The sequence below is a fragment of the Crocuta crocuta genome, unplaced genomic scaffold, assembly GCF_008692635.1.
Source record: "Crocuta crocuta isolate KB4526 unplaced genomic scaffold, BGI_CrCroc_1.0 scaffold13, whole genome shotgun sequence".
Classification (NCBI taxonomy): domain Eukaryota; kingdom Metazoa; phylum Chordata; class Mammalia; order Carnivora; family Hyaenidae; genus Crocuta; species Crocuta crocuta.
The window spans coordinates 4,867,016-4,886,972 of record NW_027530007.1 but is presented as its reverse complement, the minus strand read 5'-3'; the positions used below and the strand labels follow the sequence as shown (position 1 = coordinate 4,886,972).

At 48.4% G+C, this 19,957-nt stretch overlaps 1 long non-coding RNA gene across 1 annotated transcript; it reads left to right on the top strand.

Annotated features, from left to right (window-relative positions):
* The first annotated feature begins 4,756 nt into the window (after positions 1–4,756).
* Positions 4,757–11,891, top strand: LOC144231340 (uncharacterized). Its single transcript, XR_013335056.1, has 3 exons — positions 4,757–5,394; positions 6,584–6,800; positions 11,282–11,891. It is a non-coding gene; the product is annotated as an uncharacterized LOC144231340 (long non-coding RNA).
* The last annotated feature ends 8,066 nt before the right edge of the window (positions 11,892–19,957 follow it).

Genomic DNA, 19,957 nt, shown 5'->3' with positions numbered 1-19,957 from the left:
ACGTGGATACTTTGACTGGGTACAAAAGTCTAGGTTGTAAAGATTTTTCCTCATAATTTTGAAGGCATTGGTTTACAACCTCAGTTTCCCAATGTTACTGGCAGTGAGCTGGACCCTGTTCTAATTCCTAGGGCTTTGTAACTATTTCTTCTTCTTGTTTTTATTCTTGGTTTTCTGAAATTACATGATGATGTACCTTGCATAGGTCTTCTAAAATGTGTTATGCATTCAGTGGGTTCATTTCTGTCTATCACTTCTGGAGAAATATATCTGTTTGTTTGTTTTGAGAGGGGGGGAGGGGCAGAGGGAGAGAGAGACTCTAAAGCAGAGACTCAGTGCAGAGCCCCACATGGGGCTTGAACTCATGAACAGTGAGATCATGACCTGAACTGAAATCAAGAGTTGGACCTTAACTGACAGAGCCACTTAGGTGCCCCTAGAGAAATATATTTCGCTGATAACTTAATTCCACTTAATTGGTTGTCTTGGCTTATTCTTATTGGAACTATGTTTATTGTGATCTCAGACTTCCTGGACTGATTCCTACATACTTTTTATTTCCATTCTTTTGTTTTTTTAGTCTTTATTGGAGATGCAACTGTATCAATTGTTTTATTGATTTTTAAAACACATTTGTCATAATATACTTTAAAAAACTTTTCCCGGGGCACCTGCGTGGCTCAGTCGGTTAAGCATCCAACTTCAGCTCAGGTCATGATCTCGCGGTTCATGGGTTCGAGTCCCGCGTCGGGCTCTATGCTGACAGCTCAGGGCCTGGAGCCTGCTTTGGATTCTATGTCTCCCTCTCTCTCTGCCCCTCCCTCACTCACATTGTCTCTCTCTCTCTCTCAAAAATAAATAAACATTAAAAAATTTTAAAAATTTCCAGAGCTCTTTCTTGTTCTTTATTTTTTTCTTTAAAATAGCTTTNAGAGTCTGTATCTCCCTCTCTCTCTGACCCTCCCCTGCTCATGCTGTCTCTCTCTCTCTCCTAGAAATAAATAAACATATTAAAAAAATAGCTTTGTATATGCAATTTGTTCTCTCATATTTCTGAGAATGTATTTAAGTTTTGTTTTTTTTTAATGTTTTTTATTTATTTCTAGGAGAGAGAGAGAGAGACAGCGTGAGCAGGGGAGGGTCAGAGAGAGAGGGAGTCACAGACTGAAACAGGCTCCAGGCTCTGAGCTGGCTGTCAGCACAGAGCCCGACGCGGGGCTTGAACCCACGAACCGCGAGATCATGACCTAAGTGAAAGTCAGACGCTTAACCGACTAAGCCACCCAGGCGCCCCAGAATGTATTTAAGTTTTATTCCACCTTTTCACTTTTAGTATTTCCTCCTAGTTATCCCCCGCCCCCCCCATTTGTTTTGGCCTTTGTATGTATGTGTGGGTAGGTGGAGGGGACTTTTCTCAAAACTCTGGTGATCCTTGGCCGTCTATGGGAGCCCCATGTACGTGTTCAAGACTACTCTTCTGGTGGGTTCTTGGAGAGTTGTCAGGTAAGGTCCCCTACATGTCAGATCTGTAGGTGTCTTTTCTCTTGGGTGGACTGGTTTTCCCAAGGAGGAGTCCTACTTTCCCCCTGCCTGGGGTAGGTAAAAGATCTACAGGAAGGGGGTTGGGAATAGCATTTCATTACGCTATCTAGTATCTAGCTATGCTCTGATATCTACACTCCAGAGCCTTTCCTGTTGAGCCTCAGCAGATAATAAACCCCCTATGGGGTGTGGGTAGGGTTGTAGTTGCCTGGCTGAGTAGATTGGGGAAGGCTCTCCGAGGTCCTAAACTGTCTGTATATAAACTAGCAACACCCATGCCCAGCCTCCAATTCCTGAATCACTCCTGGATCCGGCAGCACAGATCACCCCACTCCTCAGTTGTCTTCCCCGACCACACAGGCATTTAGCCAAGTGGAGAAGGCTGTAACCCACGTTGGTTACAAAGGGCCCCTCCATTTTTTTTTTTAATGTTTTATTTCTAGAGAGAGAGAGAGACAGCATGAGCAGGGGAGGGTCAGAGAGAGAGGGAGTCACAGACTCTGAAACAGGCTCCAGGCTCTGAGCTGGCAGTCAGCAGAGCCCGACGCGGGGCTCGAACCCACGAACCGCGAGATCGTGACCTGAGCGAAAGTCGGATGCTTAACCGACTAAGCCACCCAGGTGCCCCATGGGCCCCTCCATTTTACCGCTTCCAAATTTTTGTCGCATCTTTTGTCCAATGCCTTCTCTTACACACATTGTGTCCATGTGTATTTATACTCAATTCCTTTGTTATCCTTTCACTGGGATTTCTGGCGGCAGCAAAGACAAACTCCTACCCGTGTCTCCTCAAGTTTAATCTCAGTCCTTTTGTACAACATAATGTCCACTTGTACCGCTTATATTCCACCGACAAATTTCCATCATTTACATGTTTATTTCCTCTGTTAGATTGTAAGCTCCTGAGGCAAGTGCTAGAAATAGTTTGTGTTTTATTTCCAACAGCCGTTGTGTGTCTGGCATATAATCAGAGCTGAACGTACATGCATGTATTTAATGTGCACTGAAACCAAGAGGAAAGAGAGCTGGAAGCCAAAGATGATGGAAGTGGAGAAGCAGAGAGATGTATTCATCCACTGATAGGCAGGGAGAAAGAGCTCAGGCTGAGGCGCCAGGGACCCCAGGAGCTGAGCAGAGCCAAGGGAAACCCTAAGTCTTTCTGAATTGGGGTCAATCAGCCTTCTCTGCAAATGTCCTTAATCTCAGGAGGTGTGTGGCTCTGTGGTTTGGTAAGCTGTCCATCTCCCTTACCCATCATCCTCTTGGGAATCCCAAGAAGAGACAGGCCAAGGTGGCTTTGTCATAGGGGGTGGTTGAGTGGGGACCTGTTTTGACCAAAGAGTCAGGCCAGGTTTGAAGAGAATTTGTTAGAGAGCACAAGTGGGAGAGAGAGACAGAGGGAGAGAGAAAGAGAATCTCAAGCAGGCTCCATAGTCAGCACAGAGCCCGATGTGGGGCTCAATCTCATGACCCTGGGGTCATGACCTGAGCCGAAATCAAGAGTTGGATGCTCAACTGATTGAACCATCAGGTGCCCCAAAGAAATGTCTTCTTCTAAATTAAGTGCCAGCTTCAAAGAAAAACCCATGGGTATTTTGTTGGTGGGCTGGTTATTTTATTTTGTTTGAATTTGTTTTTACATGTCCCCCCCAAAACAGTCAGAATTTATTATCTAACAAGAAGCCCAAAGCCAGGTGGTCCCAGAAGGAGATAGATCAGGGATGTCCATACCTCTCTTTGCCGACATCAGCTTCTCCTACTTCCGGCATGCAGGAGAAAAATTTTCTAGTTTCTAGAATTAAATGCATTGGAAAAGGGAACTATTTAAACTACCATTTATAGAATATTTACCATGTGCCAGACACCGTGCTAACTGATTCATCTCATTTAATTTTCCAATATAATTATTAATAGCTTCACTCGACAGAGAAGGAAGCCAGGCTCAGGCAGGTGCTTGTCTCAGTCCACAGAGCTTGTAAACTGTGAAACTGGGATTTGGGCGCAGGTCTGTCTTCTTTTAAGATTGCCTTTCAAAACCACACTGAGATACCACCTCATGCTGGTCAGAGTGGCTAAAGTCAGCAAATTAGGAGACTCTAGATGCTGGCGAGGATGTGGAGAAACGGGNGGGGTGGGGGAGAGGGGAGGGGGGTGATGGGCATGGGGAGGGCACTTGTGGGGATGGGCACTGGGTGTTCTATGGAAACCAACTTGACAGTAAACTATTTTAAAAAAAAGATTGCCTTTATGTTTGGTTGTTAATTTCTCTTTTAGACTGATTTGTATAATGATGTTTCAGAGGACTTTGAGGCGTTTGTGTGGTGACGTCAGCTTTCTCCTGTACTTCCCTCGGACATGTGGTGTGTGAAGATGTTATCAGGGACCCGCGAGGGCGAGAATGTTCTCTTGCCCACTCAACAGCTCTGACTGCAACACGAAGCGTCTGCGAGCGAGGAGATAAGTACCTTCCTGCATCCCTGGCGAGGCAGGTGGCTAAGGGGCCCTACATCATCCCCTTCCCCGTTGTAATGCTGCTCGAATGTCCCTTAACCAGCAGAGGGCAGACCTGTGGTCCCAATCGGCAGAAGTGGGCAAAGAAAATTGTTCTTGAAGGTTTGGAACAGAGGGGGAGACGTTTCAGGAAAATGGCAGCGGCAGGCCTGGCTTGTCCAGAGGCGGGGCTGTTTTTATATTTTTTTGCAGACAACATATTTAATCGTCCTGTGCTTAAAAAAATGCATAACCTCCTTCCATAAAGATGACGTCAAGTTGCCAGACCACCTTGACTTTGCTTTCCTACTCCTGACTTGTCACTAGCAAGCCGATCTTGGTCTGGAGTATAGTTTACAGGAGCAAGGGCTGTGTCTGCTGTGAAATACCATTAAGAAGGAGGGGGCCTCCCCTGCATCCTCCTATCTGGTAGGCTCTCAAGGGCTCAGGGGGGCCGCGTGTTCAAGCCCCAGCATGCTCCCCCCGGCAGGACGCCGCATCCAGAAGGGGATGGATGCATTAAAAGAGTTCATGAAAAAGGAAATTACCCACAGAACCTTTCGCCAAAATTCTATCCGGGCTGAAACTCCTGATGAATTTACCCAGATCTTCATCTTTACAAGCTCACCTGCACGAAAACCCCAGGAAGGGTAAACAAAAACTTCTCCAAGTTGGTTCAGTTTCCCGGAGAAGCAGGCTTTCACCCGCTGCCTGGCCCTTCTGCTCCGTGCCTGGCAGAGCCGTATTAATCATGTTCACGCGGAGGCTCCTCCATTTCTGTCCCCGTTACCACCCGCATTTCTGGGGGGTTGACCGTTTTCAGAATCTCTTTTGGACTGGCGGGGTGGAGCATGGGGAGTGAGGGGGGGAGCATTCTTCCCCCTTCAAACTCGGCTGTTCTCACTCCCAGGTGTGTCTGATTCTGATGTGTCTGATTACGTTCAACGTTGTCACTGAGCCTAGTACAATGGTCGTTCGGGAAAAATCCAAAGAATGTCACTGATTCTGCTTGTCTGAGAAGGGAGACGAAGGTCCCCACCCTGAGCAATGACTTCCCTCCAGAAACAGCCCACCTCTTGGATTCATGTGCCTCATGCGATGCTAGAGTAATTAGTTCCTTGCAAACAATGCGAAAGGACAAAAGTTTCAAGGTGTGGGATCACCATGGCAACGACTCAGATTCCCTGCCGTGCCCGGGTCTCAGAAGGATAGGAACTGGTCACGGCATTCCTCTGAAATTGGCCAAAGCCTCAAGATCTGCAGGATGGCCAATCCAGGGCCGAGAATGTGAGTCTTTGCATCTCCCGGGGCAAAGCGGTCTGTTACGTGGGCGTGGCGGGTGCCACAGTGGCCCCCAGGAAGGTAAGTCCGTGTCCTGGTCCCTGGGCCCTGTGAATGTGACCTTCTTTGGAAAAAGGCTCTTTGCAAATGTCATTAAGGATCTTGAAATGAGGTCCTCCTGGATTTAGGGTGAGCCCTAAATCCAAAGTCAGGTGTTCTCACAAGAAAATGTCGAGGGAGATTTGAGACACGGACACACAGGAAAGAGTCCATGTGGAGACGGAGGGAGGGGCTGGAACCATGTGGCTGCAAGCCGGGGGACACCAGGGGCCCCCGCAGGCTGCAGGAGACGGGAAGGGCTCTCCCCTAGAGTCTTCAGAGGGAGCTCGGCTCTACTGAGATCCGGGCTTCAGACTTCCGCCTCCAAAACTGCGAGAGAATAAATTTCAATTCTTGAACCTCCCCCTCCCCCATTTGTGGTACTTTGTAGCCACAGGACACGGATATCGCGGGTGATTTCTGTTCTCTCCATCCTTTGAGTCAAAGAGCCCTTTCCCATTGACTGTAGAACACACTTTTTGCATAAGAAAAGAAGAGAAGTAAAGCCGATTTTGGCTGGGACACCGATTCTGGGCAGGTCATCGGAACCAACTCGGGGGTCTGTGGGCTCTGCTTGGGCTACCAGTGCTCATCCTGGGCACCCGGAGAGTGCCCGCCGCTCCTCCCAGCAGAAGCTCTACTCCGCTCCCTGGCTTTTCCTGTCCTTTCCTCTGCCACAAGCTTACTTGAAAGCTAGTTTCAGTGCTGTATTCTTGTCTCACTCTGGTCAGAATCCCCCCCCCCCTTTTTTTTTTGGTGGCATCATGAATGGTTTCCATGGAGACGAAAGGTTGAGCTAGATCGGTGCCAGTGTGCATCTAAACTTCGGAATTGAACAGGGGCTATTGTTTTTGCCAGCCGTGTGGTTTCATTCGTTCTGGAGATGTCACGGGGGATTTTGGAATGTGTGTCCATAACTTCCTGGTTTTCTCGCATTTTCCAGCCCACATGGCTAATGAAACATGGAGCGACATGGGAGCGCCTCACATCCTCACATTCCTCGCTCTTTGGGCTCTCTCTTAGTTTTGTGCATGTAAATGTTAACAAGTAAGGTGAGATTTGCTGTAAATAACCAGATGGTCCCCACAGGGTAGGCTGCAGGTAAGACGGAAATTCTAGCAGGAGATATTGCAGCCCAAACTTTGCCAATCCTAACCCATCTTTGGTTTAGTGTATCAGAACCAGCAAACAGAAGGGGAAAGCGACCCAAAGCTCTGTGCTTGCCGTCCTGACCCTGAGGACAGGGGCTCAGTCAACACCTGCTTCCTGCCAGTACCAGAGGCACCACCTCCAATGTGGACAGGCTTTCTTCCACGGGTTCGTCACAGAGAGAGGCAGACCATAACCAGCCCCGTAACTGGCTCCTGGTAACTGGTGGAGGAGCCCAGGTATGGACTGTGGGTCATTGAAGCGCTGCACCCCTGCGTTTCAGGAGACGTCATCTGGTGGTTCTTACTGGAGAGTAAGTCAGAGTGCAGTGGGGTGTAGGTACGGGCACCATATTATCCACCTGGAGTGTGTTTCAGAATTTAAGGAGCTGCTGTTAATCATATCAGACCCACAGGCACAATCTGGGCCGTCCCTGGAAGAGGGCCATCTGGTAACCCTACCTATAGGCCAACCTGTACCTCATTCCACTAAAGATCTCAGTGTTGAAGTGCCCTGTGATTCAGTGCTTGGACCTCTTTTTAAAAAATTTTTTTTTAAATGTTTATATGTTTTTGAAAGAGAGAGAGAGATAGAGAGAGCGCGAGTAAGGGAGAGACAGAGAGAGGGAGACACAGAATCTGAAGCAGGCTCCAGGCTCTGAGCTGTCAGCACAGAGGCCAATGCAGCGCTTGAACTCATGAACCGTGAGATCGTGACCTGGGCCAAAGTCGGCTGCTTAACCAGCTGAGCCACCCAGGCGCCCCTTCCCCACCCCCACTTTTAAAAAAATGTTACATAGTCCCCATACTGGTGCTGTCCAGTGGAATTATCTGCAGTGATGGAAATGCTCTGTATCCATGCTGTCCAACGTAATAGGCACTAGTCAAATGTAGCTGTTAAGTACTTGAAATGTAGCTGGTATAACGAAGAAAATAAACTTTAACTTTAATTTTAATTAACATAAATTTCAATGGCCGCATCTGGCTAGTGGTTACTGTACCAGACAGTGCAGACCCAGATAATTTTTTTTCCAGCAAGGCTCATGGCTTTAAGTGCCATCCAGAGGTTCTGACACCCAAATTTGTCCAGCCGCCCCAACCTCTCCCCTAAAATCCAGGCCCAAATATCCAATTGGATGCATTTGCTTATATGTCTACTAGGCATTTCAAACTTAACGTAGTCACAACTAACCTTCTGGATCACAATATGATACCACTTCAAGCCCATTTAGTACGGCTATTAAAAAACAAAGAGAAAATAGCAAGTGTTGGCAAGGATGTGGAGAAATTGGATCCCTGTGCACCTGTTAATGGGAATGTAAAATGGTGCAGCTGCTGCAGAAAATGATAGGGCAGTTCTTCAAGAATGGAGACAGAATTTTCATATAATTGAAGACTCCTACTCCCAGGTATATACCCCAAAGAACCGAAAGCAGGGACTCAAACAGACATTTGTATATCCGTGTTCATAGTAGTGGTATTCACGATGGTGGAAAGGCAGAAGAAGCCCAAGCGTCCATCCATAGACGAAGGTGGTCCATGCACACAATGGAATATTGTTTGGCCTTAAGAAAGAAGGAGGTACTGGGACACCTGGGTGGCTCGGTCAGTTAAGCGTCCGACTTTGGCTCGGGTCATGATCTTATGGTTCGTGGGTTCGAACCCCGTGTTGGGCTCTGGGCTGACAGCTAGCTTAGAGCCTGGAGCCTTTTTTGGATTCTGTGTCTCCCTCTTTCTCTGACCCTCCTCTGCTCACGCTGTCTCTCTCTCTCTCTTAGAAATAAATAAAAAACCTTAAAAAATTAAAAAAAAAGAAAAAGAAAGAAAGAAGGAGGTACTGACGCGACAGTGTGTTCATCCATTACGTGCTACATGAAGTAAGCCGGTCACAAAATAACAAATGCTGTGAGTCCACTTCCATGAGGTCCCCAGAGCAGGTCAACGCACGGAGACAGAGTCAGATGGTGATTGCCAGGCGCTGGGGAGCAGTGGAGTGTTTAGGGAGTTCAGAAGTACCTGTTGGGGAGGATGTAAACGTTCTGGAGATTGACGGTAGTGACGGAGGCACAACGCATGTATCAAGTGCCCCAGAACCGTAGAGTTAAAGATGGTCAAAATGGTCAATTCTGTCATTGAAAACACCAGAACCTTCTGATCCTGTTACTTGATATTGCTTCCGATATTTCCTTCAACCCTGCTCCTGATGAGGCTTCTCATCTCCCTGAATACCGACTCGAGTTTTCCATTCGTGGAAGCCCAAGACCTCTTCTTTCTCTTCTAGCCTACCTCCGGCACACCAGGATAGCTCAGCTCTACCTTCAAACACGTGCGTTCAGAACCTCACCACGGGCCCCGTCACCCAGTGTGCGGGGCCATGGATCATCACCCCACGCACATTTCCGTTGATTTTTCATGTCACTGGGAGAGACAATATGTCTTTGCCAGGACCCAAAAGCCCTGCCTTCTCTGTCCTGTTGCACAAGCCTCTTCCTGTTCGTCACACATCCCAGGAATGTCCCTGCCTGCAATATTCTTTGCTCCAAATCCTCATGGCCCACCCCCGACCCCCACTTTCTTAGGTGTGTGCCCATATCTCAGCCCTTCCCGGGTCACCCTGTCAAAAATTTCAGCCCCTCTCCCGCCAATGCTTCCTATCCTTCTTGCTTGCTTTCGTCTCTTCCTCATCCCCTTTCATCAATATCTAAACATATTATATGTTTTATTCATCTTGTTTATTTTCAGCCTCCCCACTAAAACGTATGATGTTTAAGGCAGGGTTTTTTTTTTTTTAAGTTTTTTATTTATTTCTGAGAGAGAGAGAGAGAGAGAGACAGAGAGACAGTGTGAGCAGGGGAGGGCCAGAGGAGGGAGACACAGAATCCAAAACAGGCTCCAGGTTCTGAGCTGTCAGCACAGAGCCCGACGCGGGGCTCGAACCCATGAACCGTAAGATCATGACCTGAGCCGAAGTCAGACGCTCAACCGACTGAGCCACCCAGGTGCCCCAAGCCAGGGGTTTTGAAATCTCTTTCGGGGCGCCTGGGTGGCTTAGTCGGTTAAGAGTCCGACTTTCACTCAGGTCATGATCTTGCGGTTTGTGGGTTCGAGCCCTGCGTCAGGCTCTGTGCTGACTGCCAGCTCAGAGCCTGGAGCCTCTTTCAGTCTGTGACTCCCTCCCTCTCTGACCCTCCCCTGCTCACGCTGTCTCTCTCTCTCTCTCCTAGAAATAAATAAAACATTAAAAAAAAAAAGAAATCAAATCTCTTTCATTCTCTGCTTTTCTCACTGTGCCCAGATCGGCACCTAATAAATGTGTGTTCAATTCATGAAATGCAGACATTTAGGGGATACAGACATTCAGGGTTCATCTCTTTTAGGGGCTCTTCTTTGATTGACGCAGAACGACCTTAATCTCTTTAGGGTTCAGTCTGCATGAAGCACCTTCACAAGCTTGGTTTACGTTTCATTTAAGTCAGTGGTTCTCGGTCAGGGCGATATTGCCCCCTGAGGGGACACGTGGCAGTATCAGGAGGCACTTTTGGTCGTCAAAAGGGGTCAGAGGTGTGTACCTGCACCTCTAGTTGGTAGAGGCCAGGGATCTTGCTGAATGTCCTGCAATACTCAGGACAAAGAATTATCCCAACACGATGTCAGTTGTGCAGAGGTCAAGAGCCCCTAATTCAACCTAATCCTATGACGAGTTGTCTGGACGGCATGTAAGAAGAGGTGAATTCCTTGAGGGCGGTTTTAGGCTGAATTGTGTCCTCCAAGAAAAGATATGTGGAACTCCCAATCCTTAATACTTCACAATGTGACCTTACTTGGAAATGGGGTCTTTACAGAGGTCATCAAGTTGAGATGAGGTCATTAGGGTGGGTCCTAATCCAATGTGGCTGGCGTCCTTATAAAATAGAGAAATGCGAATACAGACACCCACGCAGGGAAGTCCACGTGGAGACAGAGGGAGGGATGGTCGTGTGACTGGAGCCCTGTAGCTACAAGCCGAGGGACACCAAGGACTTACGTCCACCACTGAAGCTGGAAGCCACAGGGAAGGATCCTCCTCCCCTAAGTTCCTCAGGTAGAGGTCAGGCCTGCTGACTGTGAGAGAAGACATTTCTGTTTATTTGTTTTTTTTTTTTAATTTTTAAAGTGTTTATTTATTTATTTGAGAGATAAAGAGAGACAGAGCATGAGCAGGGGAAGGGTAGAGAAAGAGAGGGACACAGAATCCAAAGCAGCCTCCAGGCTCTGAGCTGTCAGCACAGAACCTAATGCGGGGCTCAAACCCATGAACCATTAGATCATGACCTGAGCCGAAGTCGGACGCTCAACTGACTGAGCCACCCAGGCGCCCCAGACATTTTTGTTGTTTTTAAGCCACCTGGTTTTTGGCGCGTTGTTAGGGCAGCCCCGGGAAGCTAATACAAGGTCAGAGCCAGTGCTACATCTGAACCTCATACTAATGGGGTTTATACCCTGTGACAATTCAATTAGTGCCTTGGAAAAATGAGAGTTCACCAGGACAGTGGTTAGATTCTCATAAGGGAGGAGGGACAAGGATATTTGGTCTTTTGGGTATTATGAAACTTATGACCTAAAGTCGGCCAAGAGCACTTGGATAATAGATGTTCAAAGCCACCAGTCGCCAAAGCCTTTCATGGGAAAATTACCCTAGCACAAAGTGCTTTTTGCTAATATTAACTTTGGTTCTATTTCAGATCAATGGAGGCAAAAAACCAGGAGATCCCATAAATCCCGTCGAGCTCGTCACAGCTGCCAAATTATGCCCTGATAAAGCTTTTGGTGGCTAACGATGTGGCCGTTCACCCGACGTGGATGCGGCTGGGACGGGGCTTCTGGAGCGCATCTGGCCCACAATGGAGACAACTGAAACCAAGCGCTATCTGAAGGCTCTCTGGCCCTAATGAAGGGTGAAACTTTGAACGTGATTCTTCCTTTTTTTTTTAATTTTTAAAAAATGTTTTATTTATTTCTAGGAGAGAGAGAGAGACAGCGTGAGCAGGGGAGGGTCAGAGAGAGAGAGAGTCACAGACTGAAACAGGCTCCAGGCCCTGAGCTGGCAGTCAGCACAGAGCCCGATGCGAGGCTCGAACCCACGAACCGCGAGATCATGACCTAAGCGAAAGTCAGACGCGTAACCGACTAAGCCACCCAGGCGCCCCTGAACGTGATTATTTCTAAACAAATAAATAAATAAGGATAACTTAAAAATAAACAAAGATCTGGATTTAAAGGCTACTTAGGTCTCGGGACCAAGATTAACAGTGAGTGGCAAGTTTTTGTGAGAGATAATGTCTTTTCACATAGAAAAGCTCCCATTGATTTCCTGTTGGAATTATCCCGAGAATGTGCAGTGCGTTTCTATGGGGCATAGACAATCTTCCATCACTTGCTTTATGGGGAGAGAATGGTTATTGTATCTCTTCCCATAAAATATAATCTCTTTTCCTCTTTCAAAAAAAAAAAAATCTACCTGTTCCTCTGGGAATTTCCAATTGTAATCTGGGGAAGTGAATTGATTTTTTTTTCCTTTTCTTTTGCATGTACCAGTATTTTTATATTTGGTTTCTTTACGTTTTCTCATTGTTCTCTGGAGTCTGGCTTTTCCAGATTGATATTTGAGCCCGTCTAGAAATTCCTTTAAAATCAGTGCCATTGAAACACACAGGTTCCCTGTGACTTGCTTCGACTAAGGAGTGCCCCTCCCTTACCCTCCTACGGGGGGGCTGGTGTGAGTGCCTGGGATGGCTTTGGGGGCAATGAGCGCTTGCCTGGTGTGATGCAACAGGATAAAAATGCAAAACAAAACCCCAGTCCCTGAAGGAAGGAAAGGTTCTTCCTGAGGATGGGGGTTCTCGGCATTACCTCCGGGGCATTTCTTCAGGATCAATGCAGATACAAGGGCAAAGTCCTTCCTATTTAAATATCGTGCTCTGAGCAGAGGTGACTTCCTAAGCTAATGAGTTTGGCTAAGAAGAGCCCAGCAATGCGGTCCTGTCCAGCCCTTACACACGGAGGTCTGCAAACTGTGCGCGCAGCTGCAAAGCCTGTCCTGGGGCTCTGCCTTCGCCTCGTTATTAACGCGGACCCTCCCCCCATTCTCCTAGCCCAAACATGCCCACCCTTCCAAGGTCAAGTCCTGCGCAAGCCCCCGGCACACTTTCTGCCCTCTACACTGTTCTTCCTCCCTTCCTCGGACTCCCGTGGTGCTCCGGATTGGTCGTCCCAGCCAGCACTGGATGACGGCCACCTCTCACTGCTGTACCTGTGCTCTGGGGCGGCACAGGCACGGGTCACTCTCCACTCTCTCTCTGCACTTCTGCACTGTGCCTGCAGCCAACCAGTTTATGTTGCACTATTGATACCTGGTTTTTCTAAGCCTAAAAAAAATGTATATATAAGGATATGTGTGGGGGCGCCTGGGTGGCTCAGTCCGTTAAGCGTCTGACTTCAGCTCAGGTCGTGATCTCACAGTTCATGAGTTCAAGCCCCACGTCGGGCTCTGTGCTGACAGCTCAGAGCCTGGAGCCTGCTTCGGATTCTGTCTTCCTCTCTGTCTCTGCCCTTCCCCTGCTCATGCTCGGTCTCTCTCTCTCTCTCTCAAAAATAAACAAACATTAAAAAAATTTTAAAAAGAATGTGTGCGTGTGCGTGCGTGCACTGTGCTTTATATTATAAATCTCAGTGTTATGGGCTGAAATGTGTTCCCCCAAATTCGTACGTTGAACCCTTAACCCCCAGCGCCTTAGAATGTGACTCTATTTGGAGATGCGGGGTCTTTAAAGAGGTGATTAAGTCAAAATGAGGTCATTAGGGTGGACCCTGACCCAATGTGGCTGTCGTCCTTAAGAAGAGATGAGACGCACACGGAGGGGCTGACCACGTGAGGACATAAGGAGGAGGTGGCCCTCCGTGAGCCAAGCAGAGAGGCCTCAGAAGAAATCAACCTGCCAACACTTTGCTTTCAGACTTCCAGCCTCCAGAACTGCGAGGAAATAAAGTCCTGCTGTTTAAGCCCCCCAGTCTGTGGATCTCTGCTTTGGGAGCCTTAGGGAACTAGTCTAATCAACCAGTCACAGAGCCTAATGACACAGGACAAAGGCCAAATTTCTTAGCTTGGTATTCAAGACCCGTTATAACCTTGTCTCATCCCAAACTCCCAGGCTCCTCCCACCCCAGATTCCCTCCCATCCGCGCCCCTGGCCCTCAGTGCCTTCTCTTCCCAGACAGCTGTCTCCTTGGCCCGCCCATGCAGACCCAAACCAAAGCCAACCCAAGCCCAATCCTCCTGAAGCTTCAGCGATAGTCCATTAACTAGGAACGCATCATGGAGCTTTACTGTGGATTGTGCAGTGGTTTTCCAACTATGCTCCCCAGAACCGCCACCCCCCACCCCCCCGGGACTACTGTGTGTAATGGGCAGGGGGAGGGGTGAAAAGGGTCAGCCCTTCCTAGCCATTCACCAAGCAGAGAGCTGTCTGACTTTTTTCTGGCTGATTTGTTTGCCTTTCCTTATATTACTTAAAAAAGGGGGGGGGGGGGTTCTGTGGGGTGGAAATGATGCTGGCGAACGCCACTGAAGACCCTATTCTGGGTGTAATGACAGCAAAATGTCCAAAAAAGTGATACAAAGCTAATGATCCTTGCCCTGGAAAGACTTAGGCAAACAGAGCCCATAACACTTTTATCTAGATTTCCTAGAACTGTACTCATCGCAAGGGATAAACTCAATTATCAAAACTCATTGACTCCGGGGTGCCTCGGGGGCTCAGTTGGTTAAGCATCCGACTTCGCTCAGGTCATGATCTCACGGTTCGTGAGTTCGAGCCCCACGTCAGGCTCTGTGCTGACAGCTGGGAGCCTGGAGCCTACTTCTGATTCTGTATCTCCTCCTCTCTCTCTGTTCCTCCCTCACTCGCACTCTCAGAAATAAACATTAAAAAAAAAAGACTTAAAAAACCTCTCATTGACTCTGAAAATGTAAGTTCCATATACTACTGCCCATTCTAATCCATCAGACGGGCAGCTGTTGTGCTGTTAATGGAATCATGACTTGCCTTGTTATTAATCTATTTTCCAAGTACGGAAGGATGGCAGTTTGGATTCTCTGATACAGATGTGGGCATTTGCCAGGTCACATCTGGTCAGGGGTTTGTTGAACCATGACTTCATGAAGAAATCAATTCCCGTCCCTTTCCGCTGACCTTAGGGCTGTCTTCTCCGGCTCGCTTTTCTCTCTGGTAATCTAAAAATTAAATTTCAGTCTTTATGATTTATGCGGTGCGATCTCTTTCAGATTTTAACAGCACATTTTGTATGTTCACGAGGTCTCAGTGAGGCAAGGGGGGGCGGGTCAAGCCTGTAATTCTGTCCCTCAGAGAATCAAGCTAATGTCCCCCTCCAAAGTTTGGAGCAAATTTCCCTGGACCTTTTTGCTTCAGAGTTCTGACCACAAGATTTCTCACCCATGAGACCTAATGCTTTCTTAAGCCAGCCTTTCAATATCACATATCAGTCTGTGAATGTGCAGTGAGTTTATTGAATGCCCATGGGATAAGTGAATCAGGAAAGTGTGGCTAAATCTTCCCTGTGGAAATAGACAAGATCATGTCCCATCCCCACCCTGCGCCAACTTGCCAATACCCACCTAGCTCTTGGGTAGTCTCCTATCCCTGGATATTCTCAGAGAGAAAGGCAAGTCCCTTGGAGTCAAGGTGAGGTTATTTATTCTGACGTAGATGGATGTTCTGGTGAGAAGTGAACCCCCTTCCTTCTCCCTCCTCTTCTTTTTCTCATAAAATTCCGTAACTAGATTCATAAGTCAGTATCATCCATCTGATTACTCTGTCTCATCAGAGATTCCTATGTCATAGATTTCCTATGTTTCTGATCAGTTACCATGGATATGGTTTTGGTTATCAGCGTTCTCAGTATCTGCAAGCGGTACTTCTGTGGGCTTCACCCACTGTAAGGACTAATCTGTGCAAAGCTCTCCGGATAAACCTTGGTTATTTGTTTTTAATTCTTTTTCATGAAAGTGGAAGGATTACAGATCCAGGGGAAACAGTGGGGAGGGGAACTGGAGAAATGTGCCATATGCTTGTTTTTTACTCAACATTTGCATCTCACACTGGCTCAGAGCATCCATTTCGAGCGTGGTTTAAGCTTTGGGGACACTTCCCTCAGAGACGGAGGAGTTTGGGGACCCTTTGAATCATTTCCTTCCTCTCCCTATCATGCTTATCACACCACAGCGTAATCACTTGCTCACCTGTCTGTCTTCTCCCCTCCCCCAAGGCTACACCGAGGTCCTTGAGAAGACTGGCAGCTCCTAGCATCCCCGAAGCTCGGCGAGCGCTCGGCTCGGAGCTCTCAGTACGTGTTGAATGAATGAAGGGCTCTTTTCTTGTATGTTTCTCTTCTTAGCTGAAAAGTGCAGTTAAATCTAAGATCCTTGTTTGAAGCAGAGCTCCTCTGCTTGTGAGAAAAACCTACTGAGCGAATGGGGGAGAATAGAATGGCAAGGAGGGCCGGTGATGCAGGACATGAAGCCGGAGGCTGTGCTCGGGGCTGGGCTGCCCCCAGGCCCTCAGGAGCAGGACTCTGTGGGTTTCACTCTGGGGCAGTGGGGGGGGGGGGGGCTCGGCCAGGCTACTTGGCGGGGCCTCTGGTCCCCACTCTCCTGCTTCTCGCCTTTTGCTCAACATCTCTACCCTATGGCTTCTGCCAGACCCATTCTTGCTAGTGATTTCGGTAGCACAAGGCCCTCTGTCACCTCTCTGACTTCTTTTTATGTTGTAATGTTTAAACTGCAATTTTGAACATTAACTGCTCCTCCTCCTTTCTCAGTCCTGTGGTTTCTTCCTTCAAATGCCCGGAGCAACAATCTGGTCCAATCCATCTTTCAGTACAGGGCAATATATCACCAATCCATTGTTGGTCCTCAGGTTGGGGTACCCGTGTCCCGAACAGATATGGCTAGAGGTCAGTGTCGTATACTAGAAAACATGGCGGCTCATGACAGCTTTCACCAAGGAACGTGGGCAGGGCACTGGTGTGGTCGTGTGGATTTGTAACACCCAGCGCAGCAGCAAGGTGGTCTGGGGGCTGAGCTCAGCTGGGTGGGGAAGGAGGTGCGGAGCCCCCCTTTCTTGCTAGTTCTTGGTCAAAGAATCCAAGGTTGGGTCGGTGCATGCAAGCCGTGCCGTGCGCAGTGGGTGGGGCCTGGACTTGCTGTCACTCTCGCTTCCACCCCGAGGATGATGTCATTGCCCGAGAGGGCAGAACCCAGAGCAAGGCAGGGAAACCAAGTCAGAGCCAGCGCACTAGATACGTCCTGACTCTCCGTCATGGGACCCAGCACATTTTCTTGTTGTTTAAGCCAGTTTGCTTTGGGTGTTTGTGCTTTGCAGCTGGAAGCACACCGTGGGGGGTGAGGGGGATGGGGTGGAGGGGGAGGGGGGTATGGGAGGCAATGGGTGGTAACTATGCCTCACATGGTAAATTCTAAATCTCGGTAGGAACAGGGCTACTTTCACAGGCCCAGGCAGTCACAGAGCCTCCCGTGCTTGGCTTAATGCTCTGCCGTTGGCATCCTGAAATTCCTAAAATTTTTTTTAAATGTTTACTCATTTTTGAGAGACAGAGATAGAGTGCAAGTGGGGGAGGGGCAGAGAGAGGAGACACAGAATCGGACGCAGGTCCAGGCTCTGAGCTGTCAGCACACAGCCTGATGCAGGGCTCGAACTCACCGCTAGATCACGACCTGAGCTAAAGATGGACACTTAACCCACCGAGCCACCCAGGCGCCCTAAAATTTCTACAAATGTTTAAGCGGGGCTTGCATCTTCATCTTGCACCAGCCCCACAAATTATATTAGCCAGTCCCGGGCATGCAATCTAATGGATGGAAAAGGAGTTGTAAACTGGAAAGCACTATAGCAAACATTCTTTTTATTATTTGTAAGCCTCCTGTCCTTCCTCCCAGGGACAACAGCGACTGTGTGGACCTTCTAGGTCCAGTGACTGGTGTTCCTGCCAGGAAACCTCTTATTCACACAATCCAACCGTCTGCTGCCAGACCCCCGATCACCTGCGGAGGCAGTAGGTGGGCTCAGACCCTCTGGGCTTCCATGGGGATATGGAGAGAAAGGCGGACCATCATTACTGACAGAAATTTCTTTTCCATTTCTAGAAGGTTGAGGAAGCATCTGGCCAAAGTTAAACTGATTGTTTCGCTGCCAATTAAACAAACAGAGCAAACACACACACACACACACACACACACACACACACTCAGCTTTGCTGGGCATGCATTAAGTCCCCTGCCCTGTGTACAATCTTCCTCTGCCCTTCAGTGACCTATGTCGGACCCGTGGGCCGAACCTTCTTCCTTCGTCCTCCGTGTGTGCACACACATGTGTGTGCTCACGTGTCTCAGGTTAGGAGGAATGGCTGGCTGGCTCAGCCTGCCCTTTTTCCTGCTGATGTTGTTACCGAGCGAGTGTTACTTCGGAGATAATTAATGTGTCCCGTTTTAGTGCAAAAATATACCTTGTCTCGGGTCACATGACAAATGTAACCATAAAAAGTTTAAAATGCTATTATTTAAAATTTATTTTCTCATAAAAAATGGTTCCTGAAATGATCATAATTTGAATAACTCACTCCACAGTTATGATCCATTACGCCATGGCCCGGGGCCAGGTTTGGTAATTCGGGGGCCGCGTGAGATCTCAGGGCTGCGGCCGTCACCGACTCGATCAGCAAGTCCTTCCTGGGAGGCTCTGTTCTGTGTCTGCCCCATTTTGCATCAACCTGAAACTCAGGCTGCACTTCATCGGTTTTACACTCTTTCCTCCCTGCCCCTTAAATGGCATTTCTTTGTGAAATGATTGTGGAGGTGTAGAGAGTTTTTACAAGGCGGGCTTTAATCCTTAGATTAAAGGAAGTGCATGATGCTGGCTGGAATCCTCAGGATTAATGACCCCTTTGTGCTTCAACAGTGATTCTAAAGTCTTCGCTTTGGGGGTCCTTCTCCCCCAAGCTTGTCTGACCTCTAGGCATTGGAAGCGCCTGGAAGCAGGAAGTTCATGGTTGACTGAGGGATGACCTCCGTGCTCCTGGGCAGGCGGAGGGTGCAGCGAGTGTGCACCCACCCTCACCCGTCGGTGCCGCAGCTGCCTGAGTGCCCGGCGCTGTGCCCCGAGCTGTTCACAGTCTCGTGAATCTGTACAAACTTCCTGTGGAAAAGTGTATTTGCTTCCTATGATAACCATCATGAATTCCTACAGATTTGCCGGCCTAAAACAACGCCAAGTTATTGTCTTACAGTTCTGGTGGAAATGGGTTGTGTGGGGTTCCAATCAAGGCATGGATGGACTTAAGTCCCTTCCAGAAGCTCTTGGGGGTGGCGAGAGGGGGAGTCCATTTTCTTCCTTTTCCTTCCCTTTTCAGCTTCTAGAGGCTGCCTGCATCACTTAGCTTGTGGGCCCTTTCTCCATCCTCCAAGCCAGGAGCCTAGAACCTTCAAATCTCTCTCCCTGACTTCCACTGACCCCACTGCATCTTCTCATCTGATTGAGCTTCCTGTCTCCCTCTTAAGACTTGTGATGACATTGGGCCCCACCCGGATAATCCAGGATCATCTCCGTAAGTCAAGATCTATTTATTTATTTATTTATTATTTTTAAAAAAGTATTTATTTTGAGAGAGAGGGAGAAAGAGTGAGCAAGCAAGGGAGAGACAGAGAGAGAGAGAGAGTCCAAAGCAAGCTCCACACTGTCAGCACAGAGCCTGACTTGGGGCTCTCGAACCCCCGAACTGTGAGATCATGACCTGAGCCAAATTCAAGCGTTGGATGCTTCACCAACTGAGCCACCCAGGCGCCCCAAGTCAAGGTCTTAAATCACAGCTGGGAAGACCTTTTAGTCATGTAAGGTCACATAGTCTCAGGTTCTGGGGATTAGGGTACCTATCTCTTTGGGGGCCATTTTTCTGTCTACCGTAGAAAGGTACCATTATTCATCCCATTTTACAAATCAGGAAACAGAGGCTCAGAATGACTTGCCCAAGGTCACACAGCTGACGTGGAACATCTGGGCTTGAACCCTGCGTCACACTCCCCGACTTACCCATCCGGGTCAGTGGGTACCCTCTCTGTAGTGACACACCTCCTAGTGGTTAGTGGGTGTTTGTACCCTCCAAACCCACAGGGGTCCCGGGCAGTGCCTACGCTGAGGAAAATTCTCGCATCTGCTGGATACAAAATCATGGGCCTTCAGCTCCAATGCTGACCTGCGTGAGCAAGGTCAGGATTTGCGAAACATTCACCTTCGGAAACAGGAGCTCAGCACACCTGAGTAGCCCGTCGC